The 19,731-nt window shown below is 44.2% G+C and overlaps 7 non-coding genes across 7 annotated transcripts; all 7 read left to right on the top strand.

The window, feature by feature from the left end:
* On the top strand, nt 1–197 carry LOC130340434 (U2 spliceosomal RNA). Its single transcript, XR_008880545.1, has one exon. It is a non-coding gene; the product is annotated as a U2 spliceosomal RNA (small nuclear RNA).
* Nucleotides 198–2,286: 2,089 nt separating this feature from the next.
* LOC130340478 (U2 spliceosomal RNA) lies at nt 2,287–2,477 on the top strand. Its single transcript, XR_008880579.1, has one exon. It is a non-coding gene; the product is annotated as a U2 spliceosomal RNA (small nuclear RNA).
* Nucleotides 2,478–4,583: 2,106 nt separating this feature from the next.
* Nucleotides 4,584–4,774, top strand: LOC130340479 (U2 spliceosomal RNA). The gene has a single exon (XR_008880580.1). It is a non-coding gene; the product is annotated as a U2 spliceosomal RNA (small nuclear RNA).
* Nucleotides 4,775–6,858: 2,084 nt separating this feature from the next.
* Nucleotides 6,859–7,049, top strand: LOC130340480 (U2 spliceosomal RNA). Its single transcript, XR_008880581.1, has one exon. It is a non-coding gene; the product is annotated as a U2 spliceosomal RNA (small nuclear RNA).
* Nucleotides 7,050–9,140: 2,091 nt separating this feature from the next.
* On the top strand, nt 9,141–9,331 carry LOC130340482 (U2 spliceosomal RNA). Its single transcript, XR_008880582.1, has one exon. It is a non-coding gene; the product is annotated as a U2 spliceosomal RNA (small nuclear RNA).
* A 7,175-nt stretch (nt 9,332–16,506) lies between these two features.
* On the top strand, nt 16,507–16,700 carry LOC130340433 (U2 spliceosomal RNA). Its single transcript, XR_008880544.1, has one exon. It is a non-coding gene; the product is annotated as a U2 spliceosomal RNA (small nuclear RNA).
* A 2,090-nt stretch (nt 16,701–18,790) lies between these two features.
* Nucleotides 18,791–18,981, top strand: LOC130340483 (U2 spliceosomal RNA). Its single transcript, XR_008880583.1, has one exon. It is a non-coding gene; the product is annotated as a U2 spliceosomal RNA (small nuclear RNA).
* Nucleotides 18,982–19,731: the final 750 nt, after the last annotated feature.

Raw genomic sequence — 19,731 nt, forward strand, 5'->3', positions numbered from 1 at the left:
ATCCCCTACCTGAGGGATTTAAAAAAAAAAAAAAAAAAAAAAAATCTGTTCTTATCAGTTTAATATCTGATACGTCCCCTATCTGGGGACCATATATTAAATGGATTTTTGAGAACGGGGGCCGATTTCGAAGCTTGCTTCCGTCGCCCTATGCATTGACCCGATATGGCAGTATCTTCGGGTACAGTGTACCACCCCCTTACAGGGTTAAAAAGAAAGATTCCTACTTTCATTGCTACCTGCTTGCTGGCTAGCCAGCTAGCCAGCCCTGTGGGCCTTGCTGCTGCTGCAGCCAAAAAACAAAAGGTGGTGCTGCTGCTGCTTCTGCTGCTTCTGCTTCTGCTTGTGTCTGGCCGCTGTTGGAGCATCCAGGCACAGGACTTCTGCTGCTGCTGACTAAATGGCCTCCTTAATTGGATCATTTGAGTAGCCAGCACACCTGTGCAGGTAGGGCATGACATGATAGGCAGCTGCCTTGATAGCGGGTGGGTGCTGAATGTTCCTAATTGACAAAATAAGATTAATGCTTATGAAGAAATATAAAATCTCATCCCTTCCCCAATATCGCGCCACACCCCTACCCCTTAATTCCCTGGTTGAACTTGATGGACATATGTCTTTTTTCGACCGTACTAACTATGTAACTATGTAACATAACATGGGGGGGGGGGGGGTCTCCTGGCTGTTCACACAGGTGTGTCATTGCTGTACATTGACCATGCATTGCTTCTGTGGTATTGCAAAGGCAAAGACAAATGCTTCCAGCCATCCATTGCACTAATGGATTGGTCATCAGCTGGCTGTCTATGTCCCGCATCAATATAGACCAAAGTACAGAGGGTTAGGCTATGCTATTGTGCACCTACCTGATGCATCAGAAGGTGCGAGGCCCTTGCTAAATTCTGTGCACAGACTTTGAGATCTATACTTTAGACTGTATCTAAACCTGCTCCAACATGGACTGACATTCTGGCCTACTTTCAGCCGATGCGACTTGTCTGTCGCTGAACAGTCGCTTTTTATGTATTCAGCACCTATGTATAATGTTGTAAAAATGCTCTAGAAGCTAAAGTCGCAGAAATGTCACACATATTTGGCCTGCAACTTTCTGTGCGACAAATTCAGACAGGAAAAATCAGTATAAATCCTTAGAAAATTATCCCCCAGTGTCTCCATCTGCTGGCGGTATTGAATAAGCATTGCTGCACTGATGGGGTATGCATTAGACGAAAAAAAAGAAGAAAAAGAAGAATAATACGCCCAGAAAAGAGGCGAAAAGGAGAAAAACGTAAAAAAACGTGAAAAAAAAGTAAGAGGAAGAGAAGGGAAAAAAAGGTGGAAATGGGTTTAAAAGTGATTTCGGCGGAGAAATATATATATATATATATATATATATATATATATATATATATATACGCGCACACACACACATATATATAAACGTATTCTCCGTTGAGATATTGCAGCCGCTGCTGTGTCCAGGCCCAGGAGCCTTAGCACTGTGCTGTGATGTCACTCAATACCACTGACATCACTAGGTGTAAACAACATCTCTCCTTTGCTGTGTATGTGACTATGGAGCTGTTTGGTGATGTCGTCTATTATGGCCTTCATAGAAGCAACAGGAGATTGTTGCATCCATCTAGAACCCTCAGAACTACAGTGCTGATGTCACTCACTTCCACAGGCCTTGCAGAGTGTAAACAACAACAACCCAGCTTTGTTGTGTATGTAACCATAGGGATTTGTGATGTCACCTAGAACCTTCACAGCAGCGACAGCTTTATGAGGAGCATCAGCACTGCTCTGCCTGAGCAGAACCATCACCGCCATAGGTTGTCAAATAACCCGGGTTTAACCCACACAGGTAAGTCCAATGGGGTGCAGGCATGTCCTCTATGCTTACAGCTTCCCGTGGGTGTTGGTTTGATACCGTTTGGGGACAGCCAAGGAGGCATCTGCAGGCAACAAAGGTAGGTGTGTGCTTGTGTGTGTGTTTCCTATGCAGATCCTAAGCCCAGTGTCACATGCAAGTAGGAGGAGTAAGAAGGGTTCCTGGCAAATCCGGGTTATGGATTGCATTTAAAAAGGCCCCGTGGGAGTGCAATGGGCCCCTGTCTTGCTGCTTAGCAATAATGGTATGGGTTTAGGTTCTGCTGTGTGTACTGGTGGTTGACTGCCCCCCAGCCCAGAGTGTGCATGGAAAATTGTCTGGCAGCCTCCCTGACAGCAAGCAGTGATAGTGCCCATGAAGGGCACCTTGTTGGGCCCGCCCCTTTCACGGTTATCGCTTCTCGGCCTTTTGGCTAAGATCAAGTGTAGTATCTGTTCTTATCAGTTTAATATCTGATACGTCCCCTATCTGGGGACCATATATTAAATGGATTTTTGAGAACGGGGGCCGATTTCGAAGCTTGCTTCCGTCGCCCTATGCATTGACCCGATATGGCAGTATCTTCGGGTACAGTGCACCACCCCCTTACAGGGTTAAAAAGAAAGATTCCTACTTTCATTGCTACCTGCTTGCTGGCTAGCCAGCTAGCCAGCCCTGTGGGCCTTGCTGCTGCTGCAGCCAAAAAACAAAAGGTGGTGCTGCTGCTGCTTCTGCTGCTTCTGCTTCTGCTTGTGTCTGGCCGCTGTTGGAGCGTCCAGGCACAGGACTTCTGCTGCTGCTGACTAAATGGCCTCCTTAATTGGATCATTTGAGTAGCCAGCACACCTGTGCAGGTAGGGCATGACATGATAGGCAGCTGCCTTGATAGCGGGTGGGTGCTGAATGTTCCTAATTGACAAAATAAGATTAATGCTTATGAAGAAATATAAAATCTCATCCCTTCCCCAATATCGCGCCACACCCCTACCCCTTAATTCCCTGGTTGAACTTGATGGACATATGTCTTTTTTCGACCGTACTAACTATGTAACTATGTAACATAACATGGGGGGGGGGGGGGGGGGGTCTCCTGGCTGTTCACACAGGTGTGTCATTGCTGTACATTGACCATGCATTGCTTCTGTGGTATTGCAAAGGCAAAGACAAATGCTTCCAGCCATCCATTGCACTAATGGATTGGTCATCAGCTGGCTGTCTATGTCCCGCATCAATATAGACCAAAGTACAGAGGGTTGGGCTATGCTATTGTGCACCTACCTGATGCATCAGAAGGTGCGAGGCCCTTGCTAAATTCTGTGCACAGACTTTGAGATCTATACTTTAGACTGTATCTAAACCTGCTCCAACATGGACTGACATTCTGGCCTACTTTCAGCCGATGCGACTTGTCTGCCGCTGAACAGTCGCTTTTTATGTATTCAGCACCTATGTATAATGTTGTAAAAATGCTCTAGAAGCTAAAGTCGCAGAAATGTCACACATATTTGGCCTGCAACTTTCTGTGCGACAAATTCAGACAGGAAAAATCAGTATAAATCCTTAGAAAATTATCCCCCAGTGTCTCCATCTGCTGGCGGTATTGAATAAGCATTACTGCACTGATGGGGTATGCATTAGACGAAAAAAAAGAAGAAAAAGAAGAATAATACGCCCAGAAAAGAGGCGAAAAGGAGAAAAACGTAAAAAAACGTGAAAAAAAAGTAAGAGGAAGAGAAGGGAAAAAAAGGTGGAAATGGGTTTAAAAGTGATTTCGGCGGAGATATATATATATATATATATATATATATATATATATATATATATATATATATATATACGCGCACACACACACATATATATAAACGTATTCTCCGTTGAGATATTGCAGCCGCTGCTGTGTCCAGGCCCAGGAGCCTTAGCACTGTGCGGTGATGTCACTCAATACCACTGACATCACTAGGTGTAAACAACATCTCTCCTTTGCTGTGTATGTGACTATGGAGCTGTTTGGTGATGTCGTCTATTATGGCCTTCATAGAAGCAACAGGAGATTGTTGCATCCATCTAGAACCCTCAGAACTACAGTGCTATGATGTCACTCACTTCCACAGGCCTTGCAGAGTGTAAACAACAACAACCCAGCTTTGTTGTGTATGTAACCATAGGGATTTGTGATGTCACCTAGAACCTTCACAGCAGCGACAGCTTTATGAGGAGCATCAGCACTGCTCTGCCTGAGCAGAACCATCACCGCCATAGGTTGTCAAATAACCCGGGTTTAACCCACACAGGTAAGTCCAATGGGGTGCAGGCATGTCCTCTATGCTTACAGCTTCCCGTGGGTGTTGGTTTGATACCGTTTGGGGACAGCCAAGGAGGCATCTGCAGGCAACAAAGGTAGGTGTGTGCTTGTGTGTGTGTTTCCTATGCAGATCCTAAGCCCAGTGTCACATGCAAGTAGGAGGAGTAAGAAGGGTTCCTGGCAAATCCGGGTTATGGATTGCATTTAAAAAGGCCCCGTGGGAGTGCAATGGGCCCCTGTCTTGCTGCTTAGCAATAATGGTATGGGTTTAGGTTCTGCTGTGTGTACTGGTGGTTGACTGCCCCCCAGCCCAGAGTGTGCATGGAAAATTGTCTGGCAGCCTCCCTGACAGCAAGCAGTGATAGTGCCCATGAAGGGCACCTTGTTGGGCCCGCCCCTTTCACGGTTATCGCTTCTCGGCCTTTTGGCTAAGATCAAGTGTAGTATCTGTTCTTATCAGTTTAATATCTGATACGTCCCCTATCTGGGGACCATATATTAAATGGATTTTTGAGAACGGGGGCCGATTTCGAAGCTTGCTTCCGTCGCCCTATGCATTGACCCGATATGGCAGTATCTTCGGGTACAGTGCACCACCCCCTTACAGGGTTAAAAAGAAAGATTCCTACTTTCATTGCTACCTGCTTGCTGGCTAGCCAGCTAGCCAGCCCTGTGGGCCTTGCTGCTGCTGCAGCCAAAAAACAAAAGGTGGTGCTGCTGCTGCTTCTGCTGCTTCTGCTTGTGTCTGGCCGCTGTTGGAGCGTCCAGGCACAGGACTTCTGCTGCTGCTGACTAAATGGCCTCCTTAATTGGATCATTTGAGTAGCCAGCACACCTGTGCAGGTAGGGCATGACATGATAGGCAGCTGCCTTGATAGCGGGTGGGTGCTGAATGTTCCTAATTGACAAAATAAGATTAATGCTTATGAAGAAATATAAAATCTCATCCCTTCCCCAATATCGCGCCACACCCCTACCCCTTAATTCCCTGGTTGAACTTGATGGACATATGTCTTTTTTCGACCGTACTAACTATGTAACTATGTAACATAACATGGGGGGGGGGGGGGGGTCTCCTGGCTGTTCACACAGGTGTGTCATTGCTGTACATTGACCATGCATTGCTTCTGTGGTATTGCAAAGGCAAATACAAATGCTTCCAGCCATCCATTGCACTAATGGATTGGTCATCAGCTGGCTGTCTATGTCCCGCATCAATATAGACCAAAGTACAGAGGGTTGGGCTATGCTATTGTGCACCTACCTGATGCATCAGAAGGTGCGAGGCCCTTGCTAAATTCTGTGCACAGACTTTGAGATCTATACTTTAGACTGTATCTAAACCTGCTCCAACATGGACTGACATTCTGGCCTACTTTCAGCCGATGCGACTTGTCTGCCGCTGAACAGTCGCTTTTTATGTATTCAGCACCTATGTATAATGTTGTAAAAATGCTCTAGAAGCTAAAGTCGCAGAAATGTCACACATATTTGGCCTGCAACTTTCTGTGCGACAAATTCAGACAGGAAAAATCAGTATAAATCCTTAGAAAATTATCCCCCAGTGTCTCCATCTGCTGGCGGTATTGAATAAGCATTGCTGCACTGATGGGGTATGCATTAGACGAAAAAAAAGAAGAAAAAGAAGAATAATACGCCCAGAAAAGAGGCGAAAAGGAGAAAAACGTAAAAAAACGTGAAAAAAAGTAAGAGGAAGAGAAGGGAAAAAAAGGTGGAAATGGGTTTAAAAGTGATTTCGGCGGAGAATATATATATATATATATATATATATATATATATATATATATATACGCGCACACACACACATATATATAAACGTATTCTCCGTTGAGATATTGCAGCCGCTGCTGTGTCCAGGCCCAGGAGCCTTAGCACTGTGCTGTGATGTCACTCAATACCACTGACATCACTAGGTGTAAACAACATCTCTCCTTTGCTGTGTATGTGACTATGGAGCTGTTTGGTGATGTCGTCTATTATGGCCTTCATAGAAGCAACAGGAGATTGTTGCATCCATCTAGAACCCTCAGAACTACAGTGCTATGATGTCACTCACTTCCACAGGCCTTGCAGAGTGTAAACAACAACAACCCAGCTTTGTTGTGTATGTAACCATAGGGATTTGTGATGTCACCTAGAACCTTCACAGCAGCGACAGCTTTATGAGGAGCATAAGCACTGCTCTGCCTGAGCAGAACCATCACCGCCATAGGTTGTCAAATAACCCGGGTTTAACCCACACAGGTAAGTCCAATTGGGTGCAGGCATGTCCTCTATGCTTACAGCTTCCCGTGGGTGTTGGTTTGATACCGTTTGGGGACAGCCAAGGAGGCATCTGCAGGCAACAAAGGTAGGTGTGTGCTTGTGTGTGTGTTTCCTATGCAGATCCTAAGCCCAGTGTCACATGCAAGTAGGAGGAGTAAGAAGGGTTCCTGGCAAATCCGGGTTATGGATTGCATTTAAAAAGGCCCCGTGGGAGTGCAATGGGCCCCTGTCTTGCTGCTTAGCAATAATGGTATGGGTTTAGGTTCTGCTGTGTGTACTGGTGGTTGACTGCCCCCAGCCCAGAGTGTGCATGGAAAATTGTCTGGCAGCCTCCCTGACAGCAAGCAGTGATAGTGCCCATGAAGGGCACCTTGTTGGGCCCGCCCCTTTCACGGTTATCGCTTCTCGGCCTTTTGGCTAAGATCAAGTGTAGTATCTGTTCTTATCAGTTTAATATCTGATACGTCCCCTATCTGGGGACCATATATTAAATGGATTTTTGAGAACGGGGGCCGATTTCGAAGCTTGCTTCCGTCGCCCTATGCATTGACCCGATATGGCAGTATCTTCGGGTACAGTGCACCACCCCCTTACAGGGTTAAAAAGAAAGATTCCTACTTTCATTGCTACCTGCTTGCTGGCTAGCCAGCTAGCCAGCCCTGTGGGCCTTGCTGCTGCTGCAGCCAAAAAACAAAAGGTGGTGCTGCTGCTGCTTCTGCTGCTTCTGCTTCTGCTTGTGTCTGGCCGCTGTTGGAGCGTCCAGGCACAGGACTTCTGCTGCTGCTGACTAAATGGCCTCCTTAATTGGATCATTTGAGTAGCCAGCACACCTGTGCAGGTAGGGCATGACATGATAGGCAGCTGCCTTGATAGCGGGTGGGTGCTGAATGTTCCTAATTGACAAAATAAGATTAATGCTTATGAAGAAATATAAAATCTCATCCCTTCCCCAATATCGCGCCACACCCCTACCCCTTAATTCCCTGGTTGAACTTGATGGACATATGTCTTTTTTCGACCGTACTAACTATGTAACTATGTAACATAACATGGGGGGGGGGGGGGTCTCCTGGCTGTTCACACAGGTGTGTCATTGCTGTACATTGACCATGCATTGCTTCTGTGGTATTGCAAAGGCAAAGACAAATGCTTCCAGCCATCCATTGCACTAATGGATTGGTCATCAGCTGGCTGTCTATGTCCCGCATCAATATAGACCAAAGTACAGAGGGTTAGGCTATGCTATTGTGCACCTACCTGATGCATCAGAAGGTGCGAGGCCCTTGCTAAATTCTGTGCACAGACTTTGAGATCTATACTTTAGACTGTATCTAAACCTGCTCCAACATGGACTGACATTCTGGCCTACTTTCAGCCGATGCGACTTGTCTGTCGCTGAACAGTCGCTTTTTATGTATTCAGCACCTATGTATAATGTTGTAAAAATGCTCTAGAAGCTAAAGTCGCAGAAATGTCACACATATTTGGCCTGCAACTTTGTGTGCGACAAATTCAGACAGGAACAATCAGTATAAATCCTTAGAAAATTATCCCCCAGTGTCTCCATCTGCTGGCGGTATTGAATAAGCATTGCTGCACTGATGGGGTATGCATTAGACGAAAAAAAAGAAGAAAAAGAAGAATAATACGCCCAGAAAAGAGGCGAAAAGGAGAAAAACGTAAAAAAACGTGAAAAAAAAGTAAGAGGAAGAGAAGGGAAAAAAAGGTGGAAATGGGTTTAAAAGTGATTTCGGCGGAGAAATATATATATATATATATATATATATATATATATATATATATATACGCGCACACACACACATATATATAAACGTATTCTCCGTTGAGATATTGCAGCCGCTGCTGTGTCCAGGCCCAGGAGCCTTAGCACTGTGCTGTGATGTCACTCAATACCACTGACATCACTAGGTGTAAACAACATCTCTCCTTTGCTGTGTATGTGACTATGGAGCTGTTTGGTGATGTCGTCTATTATGGCCTTCATAGAAGCAACAGGAGATTGTTGCATCCATCTAGAACCCTCAGAACTACAGTGCTATGATGTCACTCACTTCCACAGGCCTTGCAGAGTGTAAACAACAACAACCCAGCTTTGTTGTGTATGTAACCATAGGGATTTGTGATGTCACCTAGAACCTTCACAGCAGCGACAGCTTTATGAGGAGCATCAGCACTGCTCTGCCTGAGCAGAACCATCACCGCCATAGGTTGTCAAATAACCCGGGTTTAACCCACACAGGTAAGTCCAATGGGGTGCAGGCATGTCCTCTATGCTTACAGCTTCCCGTGGGTGTTGGTTTGATACCGTTTGGGGACAGCCAAGGAGGCATCTGCAGGCAACAAAGGTAGGTGTGTGCTTGTGTGTGTGTTTCCTATGCAGATCCTAAGCCCAGTGTCACATGCAAGTAGGAGGAGTAAGAAGGGTTCCTGGCAAATCCGGGTTATGGATTGCATTTAAAAAGGCCCCGTGGGAGTGCAATGGGCCCCTGTCTTGCTGCTTAGCAATAATGGTATGGGTTTAGGTTCTGCTGTGTGTACTGGTGGTTGACTGCCCCCCAGCCCAGAGTGTGCATGGAAAATTGTCTGGCAGCCTCCCTGACAGCAAGCAGTGATAGTGCCCATGAAGGGCACCTTGTTGGGCCCGCCCCTTTCACGGTTATCGCTTCTCGGCCTTTTGGCTAAGATCAAGTGTAGTATCTGTTCTTATCAGTTTAATATCTGATACGTCCCCTATCTGGGGACCATATATTAAATGGATTTTTGAGAACGGGGGCCGATTTCGAAGCTTGCTTCCGTCGCCCTATGCATTGACCCGATATGGCAGTATCTTCGGGTACAGTGCACCACCCCCTTACAGGGTTAAAAAGAAAGATTCCTACTTTCATTGCTACCTGCTTGCTGGCTAGCCAGCTAGCCAGCCCTGTGGGCCTTGCTGCTGCTGCAGCCAAAAAACAAAAGGTGGTGCTGCTGCTGCTTCTGCTGCTTCTGCTTCTGCTTGTGTCTGGCCGCTGTTGGAGCGTCCAGGCACAGGACTTCTGCTGCTGCTGACTAAATGGCCTCCTTAATTGGATCATTTGAGTAGCCAGCACACCTGTGCAGGTAGGGCATGACATGATAGGCAGCTGCCTTGATAGCGGGTGGGTGCTGAATGTTCCTAATTGACAAAATAAGATTAATGCTTATGAAGAAATATAAAATCTCATCCCTTCCCCAATATCGCGCCACACCCCTACCCCTTAATTCCCTGGTTGAACTTGATGGACATATGTCTTTTTTCGACCGTACTAACTATGTAACTATGTAACATAACATGGGGGGGGGGGGGTCTCCTGGCTGTTCACACAGGTGTGTCATTGCTGTACATTGACCATGCATTGCTTCTGTGGTATTGCAAAGGCAAAGACAAATGCTTCCAGCCATCCATTGCACTAATGGATTGGTCATCAGCTGGCTGTCTATGTCCCGCATCAATATAGACCAAAGTACAGAGGGTTAGGCTATGCTATTGTGCACCTACCTGATGCATCAGAAGGTGCGAGGCCCTTGCTAAATTCTGTGCACAGACTTTGAGATCTATACTTTAGACTGTATCTAAACCTGCTCCAACATGGACTGACATTCTGGCCTACTTTCAGCCGATGCGACTTGTCTGCCGCTGAACAGTCGCTTTTTATGTATTCAGCACCTATGTATAATGTTGTAAAAATGCTCTAGAAGCTAAAGTCGCAGAAATGTCACACATATTTGGCCTGCAACTTTCTGTGCGACAAATTCAGACAGGAAAAATCAGTATAAATCCTTAGAAAATTATCCCCCAGTGTCTCCATCTGCTGGCGGTATTGAATAAGCATTGCTGCACTGATGGGGTATGCATTAGACGAAAAAAAAGAAGAAAAAGAAGAATAATACGCCCAGAAAAGAGGCGAAAAGGAGAAAAACGTAAAAAAACGTGAAAAAAAAGTAAGAGGAAGAGAAGGGAAAAAAAGGTGGAAATGGGTTTAAAAGTGATTTCGGCGGAGAATATATATATATATATATATATATATATATATATATACGCGCACACACACACACACATATATATAAACGTATTCTCCGTTGAGATATTGCAGCCGCTGCTGTGTCCAGGCCCAGGAGCCTTAGCACTGTGCTGTGATGTCACTCAATACCACTGACATCACTAGGTGTAAACAACATCTCTCCTTTGCTGTGTATGTGACTATGGAGCTGTTTGGTGATGTCGTCTATTATGGCCTTCATAGAAGCAACAGGAGATTGTTGCATCCATCTAGAACCCTCAGAACTACAGTGCTATGATGTCACTCACTTCCACAGGCCTTGCAGAGTGTAAACAACAACAACCCAGCTTTGTTGTGTATGTAACCATAGGGATTTGTGATGTCACCTAGAACCTTCACAGCAGCGACAGCTTTATGAGGAGCATCAGCACTGCTCTGCCTGAGCAGAACCATCACCGCCATAGGTTGTCAAATAACCCGGGTTTAACCCACACAGGTAAGTCCAATGGGGTGCAGGCATGTCCTCTATGCTTACAGCTTCCCGTGGGTGTTGGTTTGATACCGTTTGGGGACAGCCAAGGAGGCATCTGCAGGCAACAAAGGTAGGTGTGTGCTTGTGTGTGTGTTTCCTATGCAGATCCTAAGCCCAGTGTCACATGCAAGTAGGAGGAGTAAGAAGGGTTCCTGGCAAATCCGGGTTATGGATTGCATTTAAAAAGGCCCCGTGGGAGTGCAATGGGCCCCTGTCTTGCTGCTTAGCAATAATGGTATGGGTTTAGGTTCTGCTGTGTGTACTGGTGGTTGACTGCCCCCCAGCCCAGAGTGTGCATGGAAAATTGTCTGGCAGCCTCCCTGACAGCAAGCAGTGATAGTGCCCATGAAGGGCACCTTGTTGGGCCCGCCCCTTTCACGGTTATCGCTTCTCGGCCTTTTGGCAAAGATCACGTGTGGATTTCTGTGCGTGGTTTGGGTTGAAAGGAGTGGTGATCGGGGCCCTCTTTACGGGGGGCCCTGGATTGTTGCTGAGCTGCGATCGTGGGTTTTACCTGCAAAAATGAGCGAGAAGGCGCGTGGACTTGAGGACACGGTGCGGATCTACGTTCCTGGCGAGCACCGGGGGACGATCGGACTTGACCAAATCGTTTTTGAGATTCTTCGCAAGCTTGATTACCTACAGGTATGGAATGTATTGGCTATACAGGATTTTCCTAGGCAAGGAATTTATGATATTACTTTTTGTGGTTCTGAGATTTGCCAGAGAGTCTATATGGATCTTGAAGAAATGAAGAGGAAAAGTGAGCCTGCTATAATGAAGAAGATTAAAGTGGAACCGTTATTTATGAATACAACAAAGGTAGTAATTGTCCACATGTATAATCCTAAGGTTTCTGATGAAATGGTTACAAACTTTTTGTTCCGGTATTGCGAGGAAGTGAAATTTATAGGAAGACTTAAGAACAAGTTTGGGTACTTTAATTGTAAGAGAAAGTTTATTGTAAAATTTAAAAAAGATGAAGGAATGCAAGATGGAAGGAAGAGCATACCACAGGTGTTTTCTATCGGAGGAGAGAGAGGTTTCTGCTTTTATGAAGGCCAGTTGCAATATTGTAGAAAGTGCCATGCCTATGGCCATGTGCAGGATTATTGCCCTGAGAAAGGAGAATGTTGCAGAAATTGTGGGAAAACTGGTCATGAAGCAAGTATCTGTACAGAGAAGAAGACATGTGATATCTGTGGAAGTGAGGAACATTTGGCAAGAGGCTGTGATATGTGGTATAAAAAGAAGAGAAGTTATGCTGATGCAGCTGGGAATAGAGGAGAACAAAGAGAAAAAGGGGGAGGGAGGTTTGTTCCTGGAGTTGGTGAGAGTGTGAGTGTTAATGTGGCACAGGTGGCTGAGGAAACTTCTGTGATAGTGGAGCACATTAGCACTCAGGAGAGGTCAGGGGAGGAGGGTGTTTCCACTGCTGTGACTGGTGAGGAGACAGGTGTGGGAGGTGAATTTACCTTGGTGAAAAAGAAAAAAGCAAAAAAAGTGAAAGTGGTGGAGAAAATTGAGACAGTGTATGGTGATGTTCTTTCTAGTGAAGAGGCTATGGATGATATTGAATGTCCAAACCCAATTGTGGGGGAGGAGGAGGGAATGGAAGTTGTTGGGTCATCTCAGAGATCTCTGACACCTGGTCAGAGAGTTTCTCGCAGTAAGGAAGAAGAGGAGGAGGAAGATGAGGATGTGCAGGTTGTGAATAAAAGGTGTAAGACAGGGAGCTGGTCTGAGGATCAGGAAGCCCTTGTTCTTGGTAGTGATAATGAAATAGACAGGGACTCTAACATAGGGTCGCCTGATTGTTTTGCAAGTTTACATAGGAAAGTTGAAGGCCAAAATGTTAATTTCTAAGTTAAGATGGATTTTAAAGCATTTGGTTTTCTTTTCCTAGTTATTATGACTTTGGTTGTAACAACTATTAATGTAAGAAGTATTGAGTCTGAAATTAGGAGAGCTGCAATTTTTGATATTCTTGAGAATGTTAGAAGTGATGTGATATGTTTACAGGAGTGTGCAATAAAGTCAGCACCTTATGCAAATGAGTGGAAGTGTGGGCAGTCCTTCTGGTCCACATGTGCAGAAAACAAAAATGAAGGTGTGGGGATTTTATTGCGAAACAGGGACATTAAAGTTTTAAATTGCCAAATTTTAGTACCTGGTCGTTGTATGGTTTTAATTTTTGAGGTTTTGGGCCAGAGGATGAGAATTTTTAATGTGTATGCTCCAGCAGAAAAACAAGCACGTTTGTCTTTTTTAGAGTCCCTTAAGTTTTTTATCCCTGGTCGTGAAGATACTATTATTGTTGGCGATTTTAACTGCATTAGATCCGTCAATGATCGTGAGAGCTCTGCTGAGGTTAGAACTGATATTACTTCCAATGTTTTAAATCAAATTATTCAAGACTTGCATTTTACTGATGTTGGACTGATGGTTAGCACTGATGAAAGATATACGTACATATCAGATAGTGGCCGCTGTAAATCCCGGATCGATTACATCCTGGTCTCTGATGGGATTAAGGTGGTCCGGTGCAATCAAATGATGTCAACTTTCTCAGACCACAAGATGGTGTCGGCTGAGATAAGTGTCACAGAGTCCCTTCATTTTGGGAGGGGGCTCTGGAAATTAAATGTAAGTCTATTGGAAGATGAGGAAGTAATGGCTGGTTTTAATCATGTGTTTTTATCCTGTGTTTCTAAACAACCTGATTTTAGTAATGTCTTAGTGTGGTGGGAATGGGCTAAAGGAGAGTTTTCTAATTTCTTTAAGATGTTTTGCATAAAGAGAGCACAAGAGAAGAGGAGGAGTGATGAAAGGCTTGTATCCCGGTTAGAGACTCTCTATAAGTTTAAACGTGTTGGTGTGGAGGTGGAGAATGAGATTGTTAAGGTGAAGGGGGAGATGAAAAAAAGGTTGTTGGAAAAGGGAAGAAATATTGTATATAAGTCTAAAGTGCAGCACCTAGAAGAAAATGAGCAGTGTACACGGTATTTCTTTAAAAAATGTTTTAATGCTAAAGGTGTTTTTAAATCTGTTTTTACCCCTACGGGGGAAGTTTTTGGAGAGGAGATGGTGAAGGAGATTGGCAGATTTTATGAGACACTCTTTAGTAATAAGAGCAGAGCCAGTGAGACGGAGATGAATGATTATTGTAATATTTTGGAGAATAATGTTCCTGTTGAAAAAGTAGATTTTTTGATTGATGATGTTAGTGAAGGGGAGATCAAGCAGGCCCTGGATAAGATGGCCAAAGGGAAGACACCAGGCTGTGATGGTCTTCCCGCTGAGTTTTATTCCGCGTTCTGGAATATTTTAAGTAAAGAGTTTACACGGGTGGTGCAATATGTTTTTAACTCAGGTGTTTTAGCTGAATCTATGAAGAAAGGGGTCATAACATTAATTCATAAAAAAGGTGATGGCAGAGATCTTAAAAATTGGAGACCTATAACTTTATTAAATTGTGACTACAAGATAATTGCTAAGATTGTGGCTAATAGACTGAGTGATGTAGTGGACCACCTTGTGGGAGAATACCAAGTTTGTGCAGTACCGAAAAGAAAAATAACAGATAATTTATTGCTTTTAAGAGACTCTATTTATTACAGTAACTTCAACAAGAATGCACTGTTTGTTGAGTCCATAGATTTCGAAAAGGCTTATGATAAGGTTGCACATGATTTTATGTTCATTGCTTTAAAACACTTAGGTATTCCAGAAAAGTTATTATCTGTTATTATGAGTTTTTATCATGGGGTGACAAGTCAGATTTTAGTAAATGGGCATGTGGGGCCTGCTTTTAATGTCCTGTCTGGAGTCAGACAGGGATGCCCACTCTCCCCAATTCTGTTTATATGCGTTATAGAGGGCCTGTTGAAGAATGTGCAGAAAGATAAATGTGTGAGTGGTGTTTTTATTCCAGGTAGTGATGGTAGTAAGTTAAAGGTTTTAAGTTATATGGATGATGTGGTTTTTACTTGTACATCCCAAGCAGATCTCAACAGAGTAAATTTGCATGTGAGGATTTTTTGTTGTGTGGCTGGGATGAATGTGAACTGGGGGAAGTGCCAATTATGCAGTTTTGGGAACCAAGAGAATATAGTAGTGGATGGTGTTAAGGAAAAAGAAGACATTGAAGTGCTAGGAGTGATATTTGACAAAGACCTCAAAGGAAAGAAAAGTTATGAGACTTTGGACAGTAAAATTGAGAAGAAGCTATCCTTCTGGAGGTTAAGGAACTTGTCACTTAAAGGGAAAGTTCTTATCATTAAGTCTGTAATCCTACCGCTTCTCTTGTATACGGCTATGGTGCTTCCTCCAGGAAAGTTATGGACTAGGAGAGTTACAAGGAAGCTTTTTGTGTTCTTCTGGGGGTCTAAGATGGAGAAAATGAGAAGAGAAGAAGTGATGAAGAGTATGAATTTGGGCGGATATAACTTTCCAAACATTGATCTGTTTTTAAAGGTGCACTATTTTCTTTTAATTTTTAAATTGATACAGTGCAATAATAGGGCGGCAGACATGAGTAAATACCTTGCAGGATGGTTGTTTTCCAAGTGGGGCTGGTGTGAGAGGGATTTGAGGAGACCCATAGCACATGTGATACCTACCTTCTATGTGCTCCTCAGGTCTTTCAATGATCAATTTGGTTTGAGCTCTTTAGGTGAACCTGATAAAAAGAAAATAGAACAAGAAATAAGGAAAAATGAGAGATTATATGAAGTACCATTCTGCACTAATGCTCAGTCTGTGAAGATTTGGAAGTTTTTTAAAGTTATTGGACTATCAAACAGACAAAAAGACGTTAGTTGGATGTCCTTTCATGGCTGCCTCCCAACCCGATCTTTTTTAAATGGAAGAGGTTTGAGAATAAGTGACAGATGCCCAAGAGAGGGTTGTGGAGGTAGAGAAGACTTAGTGCACCTTTATTGGGACTGTTTTTATGCAAAAGAATTTTTTATGTTTTTAAAGAGGTTTTTAATCCAACTCACTGGATATAATAGTTTTTCTTTTGAGAAAGTTTTTATTGGTCAAGATCTTAGTAAAAAGGAAGATACACGTACTAATTGGATTCTTTTTTCTGTTTTTAAAGAGGTTTTATGGGACTCACGCAATTTGCTTGTTTTTAAAAATGTTGTTATTTCTCCGAGGGAATTGAAAAGATTGTTTTTAGGAAGGATTTTTACTATCTTTCTACTGGACAAAAAGAGAATTGGTGAAGAAGAAGCGGAGAAAATCTGGATGCATACACGATGGAAGAATTTATAAGAAGTACGTAAAGGAGAAAGCTGTAAGTTTTTGACCAATTTCTGTGATTGTTTTTGACATGTTTTTTTGTTTTGTTGTTTAGTCACTTTTTCTTGGCACTCGGTTCCCTTAGTTAGTTTTTTCCGTATGATGTTTTTTCAGATATTGTTTTAAGTGACGAGTCTTGGTAGGTGACCTGATGATCGTCCAAACAATAGTCTGTAACTGAGGAAAAAAAAAAAAAAAAAAAAAAAATCTGTTCTTATCAGTTTAATATCTGATACGTCCCCTATCTGGGGACCATATATTAAATGGATTTTTGAGAACGGGGGCCGATTTCGAAGCTTGCTTCCGTCGCCCTATGCATTGACCCGATATGGCAGTATCTTCGGGTACAGTGCACCACCCCCTTACAGGGTTAAAAAGAAAGATTCCTACTTTCATTGCTACCTGCTTGCTGGCTAGCCAGCTAGCCAGCCCTGTGGGCCTTGCTGCTGCTGCAGCCAAAAAACAAAAGGTGGTGCTGCTGCTGCTTCTGCTGCTTCTGCTTCTGCTTGTGTCTGGCCGCTGTTGGAGCGTCCAGGCACAGGACTTCTGCTGCTGCTGACTAAATGGCCTCCTTAATTGGATCATTTGAGTAGCCAGCACACCTGTGCAGGTAGGGCATGACATGATAGGCAGCTGCCTTGATAGCGGGTGGGTGCTGAATGTTCCTAATTGACAAAATAAGATTAATGCTTATGAAGAAATATAAAATCTCATCCCTTCCCCAATATCGCGCCACACCCCTACCCCTTAATTCCCTGGTTGAACTTGATGGACATATGTCTTTTTTCGACCGTACTAACTATGTAACTATGTAACATAACATGGGGGGGGGGGGGTCTCCTGGCTGTTCACACAGGTGTGTCATTGCTGTACATTGACCATGCATTGCTTCTGTGGTATTGCAAAGGCAAAGACAAATGCTTCCAGCCATCCATTGCACTAATGGATTGGTCATCAGCTGGCTGTCTATGTCCCGCATCAATATAGACCAAAGTACAGAGGGTTAGGCTATGCTATTGTGCACCTACCTGATGCATCAGAAGGTGCGAGGCCCTTGCTAAATTCTGTGCACAGACTTTGAGATCTATACTTTAGACTGTATCTAAACCTGCTCCAACATGGACTGACATTCTGGCCTACTTTCAGCCGATGCGACTTGTCTGTCGCTGAACAGTCGCTTTTTATGTATTCAGCACCTATGTATAATGTTGTAAAAATGCTCTAGAAGCTAAAGTCGCAGAAATGTCACACATATTTGGCCTGCAACTTTCTGTGCGACAAATTCAGACAGGAAAAATCAGTATAAATCCTTAGAAAATTATCCCCCAGTGTCTCCATCTGCTGGCGGTATTGAATAAGCATTGCTGCACTGATGGGGTATGCATTAGACGAAAAAAAAGAAGAAAAAGAAGAATAATACGCCCAGAAAAGAGGCGAAAAGGAGAAAAACGTAAAAAAAAACGTGAAAAAAAAGTAAGAGGAAGAGAAGGGAAAAAAAGGTGGAAATGGGTTTAAAAGTGATTTCGGCGGAGAAATATATATATATATATATATATATATATATATATATATATATACGCGCACACACACACATATATATAAACGTATTCTCCGTTGAGATATTGCAGCCGCTGCTGTGTCCAGGCCCAGGAGCCTTAGCACTGTGCTGTGATGTCACTCAATACCACTGACATCACTAGGTGTAAACAACATCTCTCCTTTGCTGTGTATGTGACTATGGAGCTGTTTGGTGATGTCGTCTATTATGGCCTTCATAGAAGCAACAGGAGATTGTTGCATCCATCTAGAACCCTCAGAACTACAGTGCTATGATGTCACTCACTTCCACAGGCCTTGCAGAGTGTAAACAACAACAACCCAGCTTTGTTGTGTATGTAACCATAGGGATTTGTGATGTCACCTAGAACCTTCACAGCAGCGACAGCTTTATGAGGAGCATCAGCACTGCTCTGCCTGAGCAGAACCATCACCGCCATAGGTTGTCAAATAACCCGGGTTTAACCCACACAGGTAAGTCCAATGGGGTGCAGGCATGTCCTCTATGCTTACAGCTTCCCGTGGGTGTTGGTTTGATACCGTTTGGGGACAGCCAAGGAGGCATCTGCAGGCAACAAAGGTAGGTGTGTGCTTGTGTGTGTGTTTCCTATGCAGATCCTAAGCCCAGTGTCACATGCAAGTAGGAGGAGTAAGAAGGGTTCCTGGCAAATCCGGGTTATGGATTGCATTTAAAAAGGCCCCGTGGGAGTGCAATGGGCCCCTGTCTTGCTGCTTAGCAATAATGGTATGGGTTTAGGTTCTGCTGTGTGTACTGGTGGTTGACTGCCCCCCAGCCCAGAGTGTGCATGGAAAATTGTCTGGCAGCCTCCCTGACAGCAAGCAGTGATAGTGCCCATGAAGGGCACCTTGTTGGGCCCGCCCCTTTCACGGTTATCGCTTCTCGGCCTTTTGGCTAAGATCAAGTGTAGTATCTGTTCTTATCAGTTTAATATCTGATACGTCCCCTATCTGGGGACCATATATTAAATGGATTTTTGAGAACGGGGGCCGATTTCGAAGCTTGCTTCCGTCGCCCTATGCATTGACCCGATATGGCAGTATCTTCGGGTACAGTGCACCACCCCCTTACAGGGTTAAAAAGAAAGATTCCTACTTTCATTGCTACCTGCTTGCTGGCTAGCCAGCTAGCCAGCCCTGTGGGCCTTGCTGCTGCTGCAGCCAAAAAACAAAAGGTGGTGCTGCTGCTGCTTCTGCTGCTTCTGCTTCTGCTTGTGTCTGGCCGCTGTTGGAGCGTCCAGGCACAGGACTTCTGCTGCTGCTGACTAAATGGCCTCCTTAATTGGTTCATTTGAGTAGCCAGCACACCTGTGCAGGTAGGGCATGACATGATAGGCAGCTGCCTTGATAGCGGGTGGGTGCTGAATGTTCCTAATTGACAAAATAAGATTAATGCTTATGAAGAAATATAAAATCTCATCCCTTCCCCAATATCGCGCCACACCCCTACCCCTTAATTCCCTGGTTGAACTTGATGGACATATGTCTTTTTTCGACCGTACTAACTATGTAACTATGTAACATAACATGGGGGGGGGGGGGGTCTCCTGGCTGTTCACACAGGTGTGTCATTGCTGTACATTGACCATGCATTGCTTCTGTGGTATTGCAAAGGCAAAGACAAATGCTTCCAGCCATCCATTGCACTAATGGATTGGTCATCAGCTGGCTGTCTATGTCCCGCATCAATATAGACCAAAGTACAGAGGGTTAGGCTATGCTATTGTGCACCTACCTGATGCATCAGAAGGTGCGAGGCCCTTGCTAAATTCTGTGCACAGACTTTGAGATCTATACTTTAGACTGTATCTAAACC

The sequence above is a fragment of the Hyla sarda genome, unplaced genomic scaffold (assembly GCF_029499605.1).
Source record: "Hyla sarda isolate aHylSar1 unplaced genomic scaffold, aHylSar1.hap1 scaffold_591, whole genome shotgun sequence".
In the NCBI taxonomy this organism is placed as follows: domain Eukaryota; kingdom Metazoa; phylum Chordata; class Amphibia; order Anura; family Hylidae; genus Hyla; species Hyla sarda.